Genomic DNA, 19,641 nt, shown 5'->3' with positions numbered 1-19,641 from the left:
CCTTTGTCCATTTCTTTGTATATTCAAATTTCTAGTTCTACAATCTATGCAGGCTGCTTTTTTTTATATTCAACTACAAGTGGAGGGCGGGGGGGCTTAGATAGCCACCAAAGTACCGTGGTCCATTTAATTCTACTGTCTAGCTCCACAATCTATGCAGGCTGCTTTTTTTATATTCAACTACAAGTGGAGGGCAGGGGGGGGGGGGGTCTTAGATAGCCACCAAAGTACCGTGGTCCATTTAATTCTACTTTCTAGCTCCACAGTCTGTGCAGGCTGCTTTTTTTATATTCAACTACAAGTGGAGGGCAGGGGGGGCTTAGATAGCCACCAAAGTACCGTGGTCCATTTAATTCTACTTTCTAGCTCCACAGTCTGTGCAGGCTGCTTTTTTAATATTCAACTACAAGTGTAGGGTCTAATATACACCCAAAGATGATAGCTACATTGCCAATAATCAAAGATGGAGGAGGTAGACAACCAGGTTTGACTGTATAATTTGCAGACAAGTGTTCGCATTAAGGACGGCCTACCAGGGATTCAACTGTTTTTTCATAATTTATTAGCTTTAGAATTACCTCACTTATCTAAGAAACTGGTGGAGCACTAAATTAGGTTATTTTAGACCCAAAAAATTGTATTTTTTTCAAAAATAGCAAAACAAAACAAAAACCAAAACCAAAACACGCAAGGGCGGTTTTGCAAAACCAAAACCAAAACACGAAGGTAATCCAGATCCAAAACCGAATACAAAACCAAAACACGGGGGTCAGTGACCATCTCTACTGTAAACCAAAGAAATACATATGTGGATGCCAAAATATGTTTTAATTTCAACAATGTTCTGGAACAAATGGTGCATTAATAGAAAAGACTGCAGGAGGCCCAAATTAAAATGTTGGAAAAGCATTTCTATGACAAATTAAACCAGCAGCTTGCAGCTGATGTAAGTGGTTTGAGTCAGTTTTCAGTCGCTTGGAGCAGATATCAGTAGTGTGGAGTGGATGTCAGTAGATCAAACCCATTGACACATTAAACATCATTGTGGAGTGGGTGTCTGTAGTTTGGGTCAAATGTCCGTATCCTGGAGCTTGTGGTGGTGTCATGGGGCAGATATCAGTAAGTTAGAGCAGTTGTCATCATACCTTCAATCTATATTATGGCATTTTGGGGTGGAAAGGCAGGGTATATATATATATATATTAGGGATGTGCACCGGCCACTTTTGGTGTCCTGTGTTTTGTGTTTTGGATTCGGATTTGCTTGAGGTTTTGGGTCCGGATTTGTTTCGCAAAACACCTGACGAAAGGTTTTGGTTCGGATTTAAGGTTTTAGATTCGGATTTATTTTGAAAAAAACATAAAAAGTGTTAAAATCAAGTTTTTTTGGTTTATTTTCACTCCTACGCTATTATAAACCTCAATAACATTCAATAACAATCATTTCCACTAATTCCCAGTCTATTCTGAACACCTCACACCTCACAATATTGTTTTTAGTCCAAAACGTTTCACCGAGGTAGCTTTCTGGACTGCATAGTGCAGTGGTCCCGGTACACAATTTGGTCCCGGAGCCACAATACCTCCGCCTTCAAATGGTCTGAATTCCACTGCACAGCTGCCTGCTCCTACATCCTCTGCAGCATATACAGGCTGTAGTTCGAGCGTGTCAATACCTCTTGTTTTTGACGATGACAGGTCATTTTCATTAATTTATGATTTGGCAGCAACAGTCAACGTTGTTTAATATCTGATACGCCTCTATCTGGACTGCATAGTGGAGTGGCCCCGGTACCCAATTTGGTACCGGGGCCACAATACCTTCTCCAACTTTCAAGTGTAGTGTTTATAATTTATAAAAACTACAGTAGTTATAGCACGTCAATAACTCTTGTTTTAGACGACCATGGTACAGAGCATTCATCATTGAGATCCCATCAAGTATGTGAAAGACAGACAGGGTCGATGTGTTATTTGTTGACTTTGTTAACAAAAAAACTGTCCCTGTTGCAAATATTCGTGCAATGAAGAGTGACTTTTTCATTTAAAGGCTCAAGCTTTCAAGTGTAGTGTTTATAAGTTATAAACACTACAGTAGTTCAAGCACGTCAATACCTCTTGTTTTTGATTATGACAGGGCATTTTACTTTTGGTTTAATTTGTTGAATTTGTTTTAATTTTGTTTTACTTTGTGCTCATGGCAAACGACTGTTGAATGGTCACATAATGGCAAAAAAAGAGTTGCAAGATGGAATTGTCCTTGGGCCCTCCCACCCACCCGTATGTTGTTGAAATAGGACATGCACACTTTAACAAACCAATCATTTCAGCGACAGGGCCTACCAAACAACTGTGGCTGAAATGATTGGTTAGTTTGGGCCCCCACACCAAAAAAGCTATTCATCTCTCCCTGTACAAACTAAACAGGCTCTACTGAGGCAAGATGTCGTCCTCATCCTCAACCTCTGATTCCTCTCCCCCTACAGTGTGTACTTCCTCCTCCTCACACATTTTCAATTCGTCCCCGCTGGACTCCACAACCACAGGTCCCTCTGTACTATCTGGAGGGCAGTGCTGTACTTGATTGAGGAATTGATAATTCATTTTTATGAACATCATTTTTTCAACGTTCTGCGGAAGCAACCTCCTTCGCCGCTCACTGACCAGGTTCCCCGCTGCACTAAAAACTCTTTCCGAGTACACACTGGAGGGGGGTCAATTTAGGTAAAATAGAGCCAGTTTGTACAGGGGCTTCCAAACTGCCTTTTTTTCCAGCCAGTAACATAGCAGTACCACTGGACTTATACTGCTGAATCAGTGAACTTTGTAATATTGCAGTACCACTGGACTTATACTGCAAAATCAGTGAACTTTGTAATATAGCAGTACCACTAGACTTATACTGCTGAATCAGTGAACTTTGTAATATAGCAGTACCAATGGACTTATACTGCAGAATGAGTGAACTTTGTAATATTGCAGTACCAATGGACTTATACTGCAGAATGAGTGAACTTTGTAATATTGCAGTACCAATGGACTTATACTGCAGAATGAGTGAACTTTGTAATATTGCAGTACCACTGGACTTATACTGCAGAATGAGTGAACTTTGTAATATAGCAGTACCACTGGACTTATACTGCATAATCAGTGAAATTTGTAATATGGCAGTAACAACAATGGACTTATACTGCAGAATGAGTGAACTTTGTAATATTGCAGTACCACTGGACTTATACGGCAGAATGAGTGAACTTTGTAATATTGCAGTACCAATGGACTTATACTGCAGAATGAGTGAACTTTGTAATATTGCAGTACCACTGGACTTATACTGCAAAATGAGTGAACTTTGTAATATTGCAGTACCACTGGACTTATACTGCAGAATGAGTGAACTTTGTAATATTGCAATACCACTGGACTTATACTGCAGAATCAGTGAAATTTGTAATATGGCAGTAACAACAATGGACTTATACTGCAGAATGAGTGAACTTTGTAATATTGCAGTACCACTGGACTTATACTGCAGAATGAGTGAACTTTGTAATATTGCAGTACCAATGGACTTATACTGCAGAATGAGTGAACTTTGTAATATTGCAGTACCACTGGACTTATACTGCAGAATGAGTGAACTTTGTAATATTGCAATACCACTGGACTTATACTGCAGAATGAGTGAACTTTGTAATATTGCAGTACCAATGGACTTATACTGCAGAATGAGTGAACTTTGTAATATAGCAGTACCAATGTACTTATACTGAAAAATCAGTGAACTTTGTAATATAGCAGTACCACTAGACTTATACTGCTGAAACAGTGAACTTTGTAATATAGCATTACCAATGGACTTATACTGCAGGATTGTTTTGGGATATTTTTTTTTTTTTTATAATTACTTTTTATGTTATTTTTTTTATAACTTTTTTTGAAATTTTTTATAATTTGGGAATAATGGGGAAATAACAATGCCCTTAGAAGGACAGAGCACAGGACACAGCACCACTGGACTGAACAGGACACAGCACAGGACCCAGCAGCACCACTGAACTCAGAAGGACAGAGCACAGGACACAGCACCACTGGACTGAGCACAGCACAGCACAGCACAGCACAGAATATAGCAGGACAGAGGACCACCTAACACACTCTCCCTCTACCCTGATCAATGCCCGAGTGAAGATGGCGGCGACTAGCGGGGAATTTATAGGATCCGAGTATCGCGAGATCCGACAGCGGGATTATGACTCAGAGCCTCGCTTTCAGTTTTGCAATTGGTGGGAATACCCAAATCTGTCTCGGATCCGGCTCGGAACCGCAACGTTCGGGTGGGCTCGGATTTCAGAAATCCGAGTGCGCTCATCTCTAATATATATATATATATATATATATATATATATATATATATATATATATATATATATATATATATATATTAAGGGTGTGCACCGGGCACTTTTAGTGTTTTGTGTTTTGTGTTCTTATTAGCTTGAGGTTTTGGGTTCTGATTTGTTTTGCCAAAACACCTGACGAAAGGTTTTGGTTCTGATTTAGGGTTTTGGGTTCTGATTTATTTTTAAAAAAGCATAAAAAGTGCTAAAATCTAGTTTTTTGTTTGTTTTTCACTCCTACGCTATTATTAACCTCAATAACAATCATTTCCACTAATTTCCAGTCTATTCTGAACACCTCACACCTCACAATATTGTTTTTAGTCCAAAACGTTGCACCGAGGTAGCTTTCTGGACTGCGTAGTGGAGTGGGCCTGGTACCCAATTTGGTACCGGGGCCACAATACCTCCGCCTTCAAATGGTCTCAATTCCACTGCACAGCTGCCTGCTCCTACATCCTCTGCAGCATATACAGGGTGTAGTTCGAGCGTGTCAATACCTCTTGTTTTAGACGATGACAGGTCATTTTGATTAATTTTGGATTTGGCAGCAACAGTCAACGTTTTTTAATATTTGATACGCCTCTATCAGGACTGCGTAGTGGAGTGGCCCCGGTACCCAATTTGGTACCGGGGCCACAATACCTCCTCCAACCATGGTACAGACCATTCATCATTGAGATCCCATCAAGTATGTTAAAGACAGACAGGGTCGAAGTGTTATTTGTTGACTTTGGGAACAAAAAAACTGTCCCTGTTGCAAATCTTCGTGCAATGAAGAGTGACTTTTTCATTTAAAGGCTCAAGCTTTCAAGTGTAGTGTTTATAAGTTATATTATACTTTTGGTTTAATTTGTTTAATTTGTTTTAATTTTGTTTTACTTGGTGCTCATGGCAAATGACTGTTGGACGGTCAATTGTTTGGTGAAAGACGTAGTGGTCTTACGACTTCCCCTCTGGGAAGATGACCGACTACCAGCAGCAACAGCAGCAGTGGCAGTAGTAGGCGTACCGCTGCAGGATTCCTCGGATGAATCCCATATTGAAGAGGACTAAATCTGATGGAGATTGTGACAAAACGAGTGTGATATGTGAATTATAGCAAATACTTTTTATAGCCTTCTTTTGTTTCCCCAGCTCACCAGACTATAACTGCATTGTCCAATAACATGTGGCTAAGGGGACATTGTAGTTCAGTGTACATATGTATATTGTTTATTGTATATTGATAACTTGAAGTAAGGTTGCTATTCATTGTATTTAAAGTAAAGCCAGGGGGATTATGGGTAGGGATCAGGTTGCCATGTGCCTGAGTAGGAAAACTAATTAGTGGCCATTGTTCTCACCAGGCTAGTCAAGACAGGCCATCTAACAGGGGAGGTTCTCTGAAAGGACAGCTCATCTTCACTCCCCTGTCCAACCCCCCCCCCCCCTTTAGTCCAGCACTGACCAATGGTTAAGTAGAATAGACGCAGGGGTTTGCCCAGGGAGGGGAAAGACTGTGGAAATTAGACCTGTGATATATAGGGAACAACTCCAGGGGGGAGGGGTGCTCATGCTTGGATTTCATTCAGGAAGGTGCAAGATGGAGTTTTGAATTGTCGTTTTCTAACTCAAGTCTATATATACAGCTGAGAGGGATCCATGGGTCATGAAGTCTGGACAGCAGGTGACTATATCTCCTTAAGTTATTGGGGTAAGGGACAGATGATGTGGTAAATCTGACTGGCATTTATTTACTGTGTGTATATAATATTCTAGTGTTGTTTGTATAACAATAAATATACTGTTGTATTTTTATAACTGCATTTTGCCTGAGTGACCATACGAATCCTAGAAGGTACTGGGTAGCACTGGGCCAGATAAACCCGGTATCTTCACATTTTTGGTGGCAGCAGTGGGATTTGAACCCACGCCTCCGAAGAGACTGGAGAAGAACTGCTTGGTGAGGATGTTGTACCTCCGACTACTCAGAAAGGATTAGGAGAAATTCTCCCATTTGGTGACTTGGATCGAAAAGAGCTACCAAGTAAGTACCATGTAGTAGCATCTTCTGATAATTTGCCAGTGTTATTGGAACCTGAGACTGTGTCTGAGTTAGAACAGAATTACAGAAAAGACCAGTTATCCATCCCTGTTGTGCCTGAAAAGAATTTGTTTAATGAAGTAACGCAGGATACCGCATGTGTGCTCTCCGGGGCAAGTGATGTACAGCTTTACCCAATTGTGACAGAAGAGAATCATAAACTTGCGCAACATATGATCTCAGCAGAAATCATGTTTACAGACTGTAGGACAGAATTAATGGGAGAGGATAAAGGAATTGTCATGTCAGAGGCCACTACCATGGGGCCCTGGGAAAATTACACTTATGCCTTCCCCTATGCAGAATTGGCAGATGAGGAGATGTTGACTGAGTGGGTGTCTGAGAGGGCACCAGTACAGCAAGATTCACCAGCCCCACCAGCTTTGATGCATCGCACTCCAGCTCCAAATCTGGGAATCCAGGACCCAATACCAGAGGCCTGCACTGGACCATCCACTTTGTTTTGCTGCCAGGAGGACAAGTCTGTGTCCAATGAGGATTCACACTACCCCGATGCGCCAGAGGCGAGGGAAGTAGTGCAACAGTTGGATGTGGTAGCAGGGGAGGGGAGATGCACACCAACATACTTACAGGGGCACCCACATGTGGTTTGGGAGGGGGACAGAGGATTCCCCATAAGCAAAGAATTAATGGAGCCCCCACGCTTGCCTGCCACTGGGCAGTTGTCTCTTGAGTGTTTGGGGGAGGGGGGATTGGATCTTTGCCAGAAACAAACGGACAAGGTGCCAGAAAGTTTTCCTGCCACTTGGCAGTTTTCCCTCGGATATGTGGGGGAGGGGAGCATGGCCTCCAGAAACAAAGGACAGGCCAAGGGACTATTTTCAGTTGGGCAATTAAGGGTGGACAAGGCACCCAAGGGATGGTGGACTACAACTCTCCTACCATGGATGTGTGCACCGGAGTGGCCCAGTTTTATTGTTGACTCATCTTATGACACAGGACAGCATAAACCCCCACTCCAGCTGGGTGGGAAGATATGCCTGCAGCCATGGGACCCTGGTGGGAGAAAGAGGAACTGTGTACTGCTATCTACCTTACCATCAGACCCAGGAGAAACCACAGCAGGCCAGAAACTTTGGACTTGTAAGAAATGATTACTTGGGGCTAGGGAGCCACTGGGAAACAAGGGCTAAAAAAAGTAGGGGAGGAATGTGACAAAACGAGTGTGATATGTGAATTATAGCAAATACTTTTTATAGCCTTCTTTTGTTTCCCCAGCTCACCAGACTATAACTGCATTGTCCAATAACATGTGGCTAAGGGGACATTGTAGTTCAGTGTACATATGTATATTGTTTATTGTATATTGATAACTTGAAGTAAGGTTGCTATTCATTGTATTTAAAGTAAAGCCAGGGGGATTATGGGTAGGGATCAGGTTGCCATGTGCCTGAGTAGGAAAACTAATTAGTGGCCATTGTTCTCACCAGGCTAGTCAAGACAGGCCATCTAACAGGGGAGGTTCTCTGAAAGGACAGCTCATCTTCACTCCCCTATCCAACCCCCCCCCCCCTTTAGTCCAGCACTGACCAATGGTTAAGTAGAATAGACGCAGGGGTTTGCCCAGGGAGGGGAAAGACTGTGGAAATTAGACCTGTGATATATAAGGAACAACTCCAGGGGGGAGGGGTGCTCATGCTTGGATTTCATTCAGGAAGGTGCAAGATGGAGTTTTGAATTGTCGTTTTCTAACTCAAGTCTATATATGCAGCTGAGAGGGATCCATGGGTCATGAAGTCTGGACAGCAGGTGACTATATCTCCTTAAGTTATTGGGGTAAGGGACAGATGATGTGGTAAATCTGACTGGCATTTATTTACTGTGTGTATATAATATTCTAGTGTTGTTTGTATAACAATAAATATACTGTTGTATTTTTATAACTGCATTTTGCCTGAGTGACCATACGAATCCTAGAAGGTACTGGGTAGCACTGGGCCAGATAAACCCGGTATCTTCACAGAGATCGTGGAGGAAGTTGACGAGGAGGGTGTTGGTGGTGTGTATCCAACAGGACCAAGGGATTTAGGTGTCCCTGGACTGATGATGGTCCTAGCCCCAGTTCCTGAACTAACCACTGAACTATGAAGGTTATTCAGGTGACGTATAAGGGAGGATGTCCCTAGGTGGCCAAGATCCTTACCCCTGCTTATTTGAGCTTTACATAAGCTACATATAGCCATACATTTGTTGTCAGGATTTGGATAAAAATAATTTCAGACCGAAGAGATGCATTTTTTGGTCTTCTGACCAGGCATGACGATGGGCTTTTTCATCCCATGGACAACAGCTGTTTCCCCCCCTGGTGCCTCATTTACAATAACCTCATCAGCATCCTCATCATCAAGTTCCTCCACAGCGCCAGCTACATAAATAGCCTCCTCCCGGTGTACAACATTGACACCTTGATTATCCAAATCACGATCTACACTGTGGGTGATCCTTCCAGCATATGCAGAGGGTGTGCTGCAAATGGTGGATGGAGTCACCTCTACCCGTACAGTGATGGGAAGGTCAGTCTTATCAACCACCAACACCCTTGGACTCGCCTTGGGGATTTGTGATGTCATCTGTTTAGAAGACAGAGTTGTTTGCTGTTTTGTTGTTGTTGCTGACAGCATAACTCTCTTCAATTTTTTTGAGAGGGAGGGAGGAAGAGGGCTTAGATCCTTGGGTGAAGCTGAACCACTAGTCCTGAACACGGCCCAGGGCCTAAGCCGTTCCTTGCCACTCCGTGTCGTAAATGGCATATTGGCAAGTTTTCGTTTTTCCTCTGATGTTTTTAAATTTATTTTTTTGGAAACTTTAGTCAACTTTGTGTTTTTGGATTTTACATGCCCTGTACTAGGAGATTGGGCATCGGCCTTGGCAGACAACGTTGATGGTATTTCATCGTCTATGTCATGACTAGTGCCAGCAGCTTCAGCATTAGGAGGAAGTGGTTCTTGATCTTTCCCTACTTTATCCTCCAAATTTTGGTACTCCATTATATGCAGCACAAGAGAGTGTACCCCTAAACCACACACACTGGGCAAAGCCTTTACAAATTATCTGCGGCACAGGAGAGTACCACTGGACTGTAGTTATACAGCAGTACCTATTTTTAGTGACAGCTGCAAGAGTGAACGTAGTGTGAATTTGAATTGAAATAGTACTACCTAATTTTTGTGACAGCTGCAAAAGTGAACGTAGTGTGACTTTGAATTGAAATAGTACTACCTATTTTTTTCAACCTAATTTTTTTTTTTTTCGGATAATTTTTTTAATATTTTTTTTTTTTATAACTTCTTGATACATTTTTTATAACTTTGGAATAATTTAGAAATAACAATGCCCTTAGCAGAACAGATTACAGGACACAGCACCACTGGAATCAGCAGGACACAGCACTGCACAAAGCACCACTGGACTCAGCAGGACAGAGCACAGGACACAGCACCACTGGACTCAGCAGGATAGAGCACAGGACACAGCACCACTGGACTGGACTGAGCAGAACACAGCACAGCACGAGAAATCACAGGACAGAGGACCACCTAACACACCCTCCCTCTTCCCTGATCAATGCCCGAGTGAAGATGGCGGCAGCAAGCGGGGAATTTAAAGGATCCAGGTATTGCGAGATCCGACAGCGTGATTATGAGTCAGAGCCTCGTTTTAAGTTTCGGAATCGGCGGGAATACCCGGACATCGCTCGGATCTGACTCGGAATCACACTGTTCGGGTGGGCTCGGATTCCAGACATCCGAGCCCGCTCATCCTTAATATATATATATATATATATATATATATATATATATATATTGTAACAAAGGGAGGCATTTAGCTGGCAATATGAAGAGAAAGCATGGAAGTAGAGTAAAACATTTGTGCAGTAATGCACCTAGATTGATGACTTATGTGTAACAAACAATAGTTTAAGCTTGGTTAACTTACATGATAGAGAAATCCTTCCTCTCAGCAAACAGACAGGGTGTGTCTGTTAGTGCAAACAGAGCTAGTGATGGGGCGTTTCCTTTTAAAGAGAAGGTGGGTGTGTCATCTGTCCATCAAGCTAAGGCTGGGGGAGGAGTATCAGGTATTAAAGCTTGTTTGTATCATTTGTGCACTGAGACCAACGCTGGGGAAGCTGGCTGGTCTGGAGAGAGCTGATCTATGTCTAGCTAGCGTTTAGGGTCTCCATAATTGCTGTGAAAGTATACGGTGTCAAAACATTTACCATCCTGACAATAAAACTACATAAAAAGGAAGAAGTTGTTTGCGTGTGCTTCAGCAGTAGCGGGCTCTTGCCACAATATATAAATATATATATATATATATATATATATATATACAGACACACACACACACATGGTCTGTGTGTGTGTGTGTGTGTGTGTATGTTAGGGAATTTAGAATGTAAGCCCCAGTGGGGCAGGGACTGATGTGAGTGAGTTCTCTGTACAGCGCTGCGGAATTAGTGGCGCTATATAAATAAATGATGATGATGATGATACATATATGAGTGCTCTAGTACATGAAAGAATTAAGTACCAGCGCTGGTGGGTCTCTGTGAGTTTGGGAACATGTGAGGAGATGGCACAGATGTACCCAAATGCTTAGTGGCCCCTTGACCGAAAGCACAAGCTGCTGATTACTATTTAGAGTTACAAACTATTATATTGTATTCAGAGAAGAAAATATATATGTAAATGTAAATAGATACATGTAAAGCTTCAAACTGTTGTAGCTGGTCCTGACAGTCTCAGTGTCGTAATCCTTTCGGAACTTCAGACACCATAAGCAATTGTGAATTAGTTGGCGGAGGGGCTAACCCAGAGCTTAACAAATATGTAAGATATACACAATAGGACATCTAGCTTCAGCTGCCTCATTTTATTTACACATCTAGCATCCAGCTTGTAGACTCCCCTTTCTTCTCCTGTGCACGGCTCATTATTCCACTCCTGTGATGGTTCTACATGGGTACTCTTTTGTCTCCCATTGTAATGATAGATAAACACATCACAAACAGCAGGGGATTAAATGACTGCTAAAAAGGTAACCTGAGGGTTTAGAGTAAGGGTAGGGGATGGGTCCTGACATGCAAAAAACTTTTATTGTTTTAAAACACATTTATCCAGGTGATTAGTTCAATAGCCTCTACCAGATATTACAGACATTTTTTTTTTTGCTTTGCAAATAGCTGAGCGCATTTAAATGCAATAACATTTGCATATAGAGAAATTAGCTTTCCGTACTAGCTAAACAAACGGTCTAGTCAACAGCATTAAGCAAATCTGACTGCAGGAAAAGTCAGATGTTCAGGGCCTGGATGCCTGGATAATGGAAATACACGATACCTACTAAACAAACAATGTGCCCTCCAGCATTGACACACAAAACAAGGTACAAAGGAACAGTTGATGTAGACCACCACTTTGGTCCTCAACAGCTGCAAGCCGTACGCGCTAACTGCCCGAGCACACAGGATTTTTTTTCCCTTTCATCTTTATTTTCTCTGAAAAAAATAGAGCAAAACAGCAGAAAATGTTATCCTATGATGAATGCAATGCAATACACATGGGCTGTTTTCTTTCTGACATGCAAAAAATGCATTTTTTAATCCATTGTACATGCAAAAAACATGGAACGAGAAAGCATAAAAAAGATGTAAAAGCACATCATAGTTTTAAGAAATTAAATAAAAATGTTCCATACTATTTTCAACAATCCATATACAAATGTATCACAAAATATATGATATTAATAAGTATTTTTTGGATGGTAAATAACTTGTGCATAAACAAAGAGCAGAATGATAGATTAGATAGATATTTACTAGCCCATGACATGAGGCACATACAAATAACATGATAGTAATATAAGCACTACCACATAGATTGTATACCACCTGTATGGGTATCACGGTAGCTTAGTGGTTAGCACTTCTGCCTCACAGCAGTAGGGTTAGGAGTTCAATTCTCAACCATGGCCTTATCTGTGTGGAGTTTGTATGTTCTGCCTGTGTTTGCGTGGGTTTCCTCTGGGTGCTCCTGTTCCTCCCACACTCCAAAAACATACTGGTAGGTTAATTGGCTGCTATTGAATTGACCCTGGTCTCTCTCTGTCTGTGTGTGTATGTTAGAGGATTTAGACTGTAAGCCCCAATGGGGCAGAGACTGATGTGAGTGAGTTCTCTGTACAGTGCTGCAGAATTATTGGCGCTATATAAATAGTTGATAATGATCCCGATACACAAGCACTTAAATTCATATCACCATTTTGGAATTTCTCAAGGAAGCATGTACCTTGAGAATGATGAGAAAGGCAAAGTAGACCATTGAATTGGTTCAGGATCAGATGATACACCTTCTATGAGGAAATCTGTATGTTTCTATCATGTTATTTATATCTCTTATGTCATTAACAAATGTAACATTTTTATTGGAATGGAGTTGCCTAGACTCAATGCTGTGTGGTTTGTCTGGATTTAATCTGCTCCTTGTGCATTGACCCAAGTCTAATGATTAACAGTCAACACTGCTTCCTCACTATACAGAGTTAAGAAGGTATTTTGCTGGTGATATATATTTACATGGAAAATGTTCATCTTTGTTTAACTGATCAAAGACCATATGACTATTGCTGCTTAAGGGGTCTATGCATCATTACAATGTGGTGCCACTAAATATGCTTCTCCTGCAAAATTGCAGCAATGCATATTTAAACACTGCTGGAATGCAGTATGTCAGGCCCCGTCGAAGTGACCCCTCTGCTGTGATCTCATTTTCCTATTTACCAGCAGCCTAGCGCTTCCGGAGAAAGGAGGAAGTGCTGTGCGCGAGCCAGAGAGGCTTCAGCAGAATCCCATAGGAAAAGCTCTGAGCTCTTCATCTGTTGTAACCATTGGCTGAAAAGATTGTGACTCTGTAAACTCTATGGAGATCTGCCTACACTTTGGGTCATGAGTGCATACAGTACACACTGCAGGATTGGAACAACATTGTTCTATCGTTTACAGAGATTTTTAGTCTGTTTATAAAATCAAATCAAACAATATAATGTGCTTTGGAACAATAATCATTCCTCATAGCAGTGTACACACTAATGCGATGTCGGGCTGATCGGTCGTTTATCCTGTGATTGGCCTGATAATTGGGTGAAAAACCTGTAGTGTGTACCCAGCCTAAGATTTAACGCCCAAGAATAATGGCAGAGAGGGAGACAGAAGGTTATGAACATGCTGATTGCACAGTTACAAACCAGGGTTTATAACCTCACCATGACTAGGACAGTGGTAACGCTACAGTCCTGATCGCTGTATTGGGTTACGTATGCACTGGGGTTCATTTACAAAGATAAAATAGAAAAACGGCGCATAGATCTTATAACTTGGGACATGAAGACTGCTCAATTCCCGGTGTCATATCTATAGACTTTCTAATTATAAATGCATTGGTTTACTTTTGCAGAATTATATATTATGAGCCCAGATTGAGAAAATGAATAGTGATTAAGGGTAAAGCAGTAAATACTGCCACCTCTGAGGTGGTGATGAAATGTGGCATCTGGTGAAAATGCTCCGCAACTACCCCCAAATTTCTGAACACCGTCCAGTTTGTGTATTAAGCTCATTTTAATATCTCGCTTAAGATAAAAAATACATTTTTAGTGATTTAGATTACAATAGTCTGACTAGATTGCAATCCATAGGTATAACACAATTTTTTCAACCTACCTGTCATGAACATCCAGCCTGTCCCAGATACAGCGATCTGAACAGCTAGCCATGACTGGCGTCACCTTAGTCACTTAACAATGAATACACCTTTTCCGGTAAGCCTCAGGAGTTATGTTGAAACAAAGTAACAAAGCTTTCTTGAATGCAACAAAATCACTGTCCAGTTCCTGTGGAAGGTCTGCAAACACTTCCAATGCTTTCCCTCTCAGTCCAGGGGTTAAATAGCTGGCCCATTCACCGAGGTCCAGCTCAAACTGTTGGTAAGTCCTTTAAAAATCCCTCAGGAACGTATGAAGGTCGCTGTCTTTTTCCAACACAGGGAATTGGTCGTGCCTGGGTTTTTCCCTACCTGGACCTCGGTTCGCCGATGGGCTGTTGAACCTGGCGAGCTCCAGCTGGTGTTCGAGTTCAGCTTGTCGCTCTGCCGCCTCCCTGTCTGCAGTGGCTTGTATCTCTGCAGCTTCCCGGTCTGCACGGAGTTCGGCAGCCTCTTGGAGTTGCTGGATCAGCTACAATGATGTTGTATGATCGGCATCCTTCAGCTGTTTGAGAGCAGTGTGAAGGTAACTGTCCAGGATAGACTCCTCACTTGGTTCAACAGAGGTATTTGTGGTAATGTCTAGTGCTGACTGCTCTCCTGGAGCAAAGAGGTGTTCACCACTGTCTCCTCCGGCTCTTAGTTTCTGATCAGCCTCCAGAAGCGCTTAAATCAGCTGCTCTCGGTTCCTGCCGGGGACAACAGCAATTCCTCTTTCGACACACAAAGCCAAAAGCTCATCCTTTCTCATCTGGTTATAGTCAGGGGCCATCCTGGACCTCACACTTCCACCAAATACAATATAGAAAGAAAACAAGAAAGGGAGGAACAGAAACTATTTGCGCAGTATGTCTATTAAAATTTTGTAAGTCTTGAGCGGAATCTCCTGTCAGTTAGGATGCTGACTCTCTCTAGAATCACACACCACTAATTCACTTAATTTCTTATGATAAAAAGAAAAATATTATCAATCCCACCGATGCCAACCAGTTTGTCACGAATGCCCAGCCTGTCCCAGATACAGCAATCTGAACAGCTGGCCGTGACTGGTGTCACCTTAGTCACTTAGCAATGAATGCACCCTTTCTGCCACCACAAAGAATTTATTATGGTGTCCTTATGTTCACTAGAAGCACTCATTAATGTATCACACTTCACATACACTTTTAGCATGAGCTTCCCTGGGCTTCTTAAATTCACAAAGAATCACGGAGATTAAATTTATTTAATCTGAAAAAATGTTTCCACGGTTTAATTACAAAAAAAAAGTTAATAACAAGACATACAATAAATTGCAGCAATAAGTTTCTGAAAATAAACTAGGAAAAATAAAACCAGAGTATTACTTACGAGTTAAGACTTGGTGTGTGAGGGAACAGAATTGAGAAACATGGAACATTTCAGTCTTGATAGACCCCCTCATGAAAATGCACACGTTATTGTCTAAGGCAGAAGATTTTAAACCTTTTTTTCCACATAGCTTCCACCCCCCACCTTTGGAGTCAATAAGGACAGATTGATCTCCCGAATGTCACAGGGCTTTTGAAGTGAGCTAGGGATGTCCTGAGCTCTGGAATGTTCACAGGAACTGATTTCCCACCTTTGCTTGTTCTGCTTGGGTAGATGGTTTACAACTTTGGGGCTTCAAACTCTTCCAAGATCCTATCTCTCCCTGGTCTGGCTATTTTCAACAGATTAATGACAGTTGCATAAATTAAAACTCATGTCATCTAGCAACACACACGTTGAGATTACATTACAAGATTACATACAATATACATTGTTATTTTCTGTTGAATTCATGTATGACAATTAGTTATTAGATATACTACATAATCGTCACACCACCAATCATCTATAACAAAAATATGCTTCTTTACAAAAGCCGTCATCCTGCAGAGCAAAAGAAGTTGCTGAATGTACAATAAAAGGAACGGAACACTGGATCTAAGCATAGAATGCATGCACACAAATACCTAAATGCACCTTAATTAGCATATACAGTATAATAACTCGTAATACTCAATGGACTCCCATCTCTCCTACTCCTCCCTTCTCCTTGGCATGTTTCACATTGTGACCATCTCAAACAGCAAAATCATTTATGGAGTTGGCTCCTTAAGCATCTGTTGCGTGCTGGGTAGGATGATTAAATAGGGCGGCATCAGCCAAATGTATTAAAACATATGCTTTATCTTATCATAAAACCACATGTTGTGTGGCTGTACAACCAAAGTCTTTAAAAGATTATAATATTAAAGACAAACACTGTTCAGTGCATTTCTCATCTGTTTTAAAAGTACAGCTTCTGGTTAATTACAGTCACATGGTTACTTGCATCCAATGATAATACTAAAATCTTGGAAGTGTCTCTTAGAATAACGCACATTATATAAAAGTGCATACAGTATATCAAAATCATCTCTAAAATGTATAAAACTAAAGAGTTACCAAATATGTAACATATGATATGACATATAAAATTTACATAACATTAAATAGTCTGGCAACTATTATTTTGGAGCTGGATCCTCCACTTTTTCAAACCTTGTATGCATAGAAAAATTAGAATTGGAAGTTTGCAGTACTTGGGCCTGTCCCAGTTCAGGTCTGTGCAAAATCTCTGGGCACCCCTGGTATAGAATATTTGTGCCTTAAAATATAGTTTACTTTACGGCTTTCATTCATTAAAAGGTCACTTTTTGGCAATAGCTCTTTTAAGGCCTAATTGCTTCATTTATGACACATTCCACTGTTTTGTTTCATCAGCAAAATCTATCCTGATAGAAAGTAGTTAACATTGTTGATAATGGTCTAAACTTACCTCGGTCTTGCACTGTAATATGAATGGAAAGTTTGACTGATGGTCTTCTGATTGATGTGTATTTGGGGTTATTGCTGACTTGAGTACCAATCTGTCCATTGTATGGTCTGATCATATGGCCAGATCGTCACACTACTACCAGGTGTCTTGGCATTATCTACACTGAGAGCAGCTTTAATGTGGCTACTGGCTGATCCTACTTGATTGACAGTATAAACGCTCTACTTGGTCACACAGGTGATTGACAAAAGAAAAAGAGGACCATGAAACGTTGGGACCAGTTGAAAAGACTTACTGATTTACTGCTCTCTCATCCCACTGAGGTGAGTAAGTAACACAATGATCACTATATGCTTGTTTCATTTCTTTATCTATATGCTATACACTCCTGTGCTGGAATCAATAATGAATGTGCCATTCATCTAACTATTTGGCACATAGACTGTGCATCTAGGTTACTTCTAAATCATATCTGGCATCACTGCAGCCAGTTGGAACCGATGGAGGATGATCGTACAAAGACCAATAGCGGTTATGTTCTAACTAGAGATGGGCGGGTCCGGTTCTCCGAGAACCGAACCCACCCGAACTTTGGGTATCCGAGTACCGAGCTGAGCAGCTCGGTACTCTCCCGCCAATTCCGAATCCAAATCGAGGCCGAACGTCATTGTGACGTCGTCGGATCTCGGGACTCGGTTCTCGCGATACTTCAACTTTATAAATACACGCCTCCACAGCAATCCATCGCCATTTGACAGAGGGAGAGAGCAGGGTGTAGTCATAGGCTAATTAGAGCAGGGACAGAGAAAGAATACAATATTGTTCTTGCAATTGCTCTAACCAAAATCGCTAGTGCAGAGAGGAGGATAGAGGTTTATTATTTTTTCTTCATATTTGGCACTCCCCAGCGCTTTTGGGGTGTCCCCCATAATTGTGCATTAATATTTCTGGCTGTCAAAAGTCATATCTGTCAGCAGTATCTACTAAATAATTTGTAGCACACCTCAGTGTTTTTGGGGTGTCCTCCCTAATTGTGCATTAATATTTCTGGCTGTCAAAAGTCATATCTGTCAGCAGTATCTACTCAATAATTTTTAGCACTCCTCAGTGTTTTTGGGGTGTCCTCCCTAATTGTGCATTAATATTTCTGGCTGTCAAAAGTCATATCTGTCAGCAGTATCTACTCAATAATTTTTAGCACTCCTCAGTGTTTTTGGGGTGTCCTCCCTAATTGTGCATTAATATTTCTGGCTGTCAAAAGTCATATCTGTCAGCAGTATCTACTCAATAATTTTTAGCACTCCTCAGTGTTTTTGGGGTGTCCTCCCTAATTGTGCATTAATATTTCTGGCTGTCAAAAGTCATATCTGTCAGCAGTATCTACTCAATAATTTTTAGCACTCCTCAGTGTTTTTGGGGTGTCCTCCCTAATTGTGCATTAATATTTCTGGCTGTCAAAAGTCATATCTGTCAGCAGTATCTACTCAATAATTTTTAGCACTCCTCAGTGTTTTTGGGGTGTCCTCCCTAATTGTGCATTAATATTTCTGGCTGTCAAAAGTCATATCTGTCAGCAGTATCTACTCAATAATTTTTAGCACTCCTCAGTGTTTTTGGGGTGTCCTCCCTAATTGTGCATTAATATTTCTGGCTGTCAAAAGTCATATCTGTCAGCAGTATCTACTCAATAATTTTTAGCACTCCTCAGTGTTTTTGGGGTGTCCTCCCTAATTGTGCATTAATATTTCTGGCTGTCAAAAGTCATATCTGTCAGCAGTATCTACTCAATAATTTTTAGCACTCCTCAGTGTTTTTGGGGTGTCCTCCCTAATTGTGCATTAATATTTCTGGCTGTCAAAAGTCATATCTGTCAGCAGTATCTACTCAATAATTTTTAGCACTCCTCAGTGTTTTTGGGGTGTCCTCCCTAATTGTGCATTAATATTTCTGGCTGTCAAAAGTCATAACTGTCAGCAGAATCTACTAAATAATTTTTAGCACTCCCCAGTGGTTTGCGCTCAGAATGGATTCAAAGCAGTCCACATATGATCTAAATGAGCAACCAGGTTCTGTCACCAGTCCTGATGTTAGTGTTCCCAGTACGTCATCTGGCCAAGGCGATGTCAAACAACAGAGTGTTTTCAAATTAGTGCAAAAAACAAAAACCCAAAAAAATTTTACTGTATTGAAGCGAAAAAGAAGTGTAACTGAGCAAAAGTTAAGTGACGATAAAAAAAAAATTGCAAGCATGCCATTCTACACACGCAGTGGCAAAGAGAGAATGAGGCCTTCACCTTTGGCTATTAGTGGCAGATCCCAAAAAGTTACCCAGCCTACAATTGGTGCACAACTACTGTTACGCGTCAAAGCCGAGCTGCAAGATAACAGTGAGGCATTACAGGAGAATATTTGCTCTGATTCACAAATGACAACAATCCCTGTGGAGAGTCCATCCAACAGTGGGATGTCTAATCGTGACCATTCTGTTAGTCTACCCATAAAGAAGGGCCCTTTCAGCAGTTCTGCTGATGTGTGCCTGAACAGCCCG

This window comes from Mixophyes fleayi, chromosome 11 (assembly GCF_038048845.1).
Source record: "Mixophyes fleayi isolate aMixFle1 chromosome 11, aMixFle1.hap1, whole genome shotgun sequence".
In the NCBI taxonomy this organism is placed as follows: Eukaryota; Metazoa; Chordata; class Amphibia; order Anura; family Limnodynastidae; genus Mixophyes; species Mixophyes fleayi.
Note: the sequence above shows the minus strand (reverse complement) of the source record.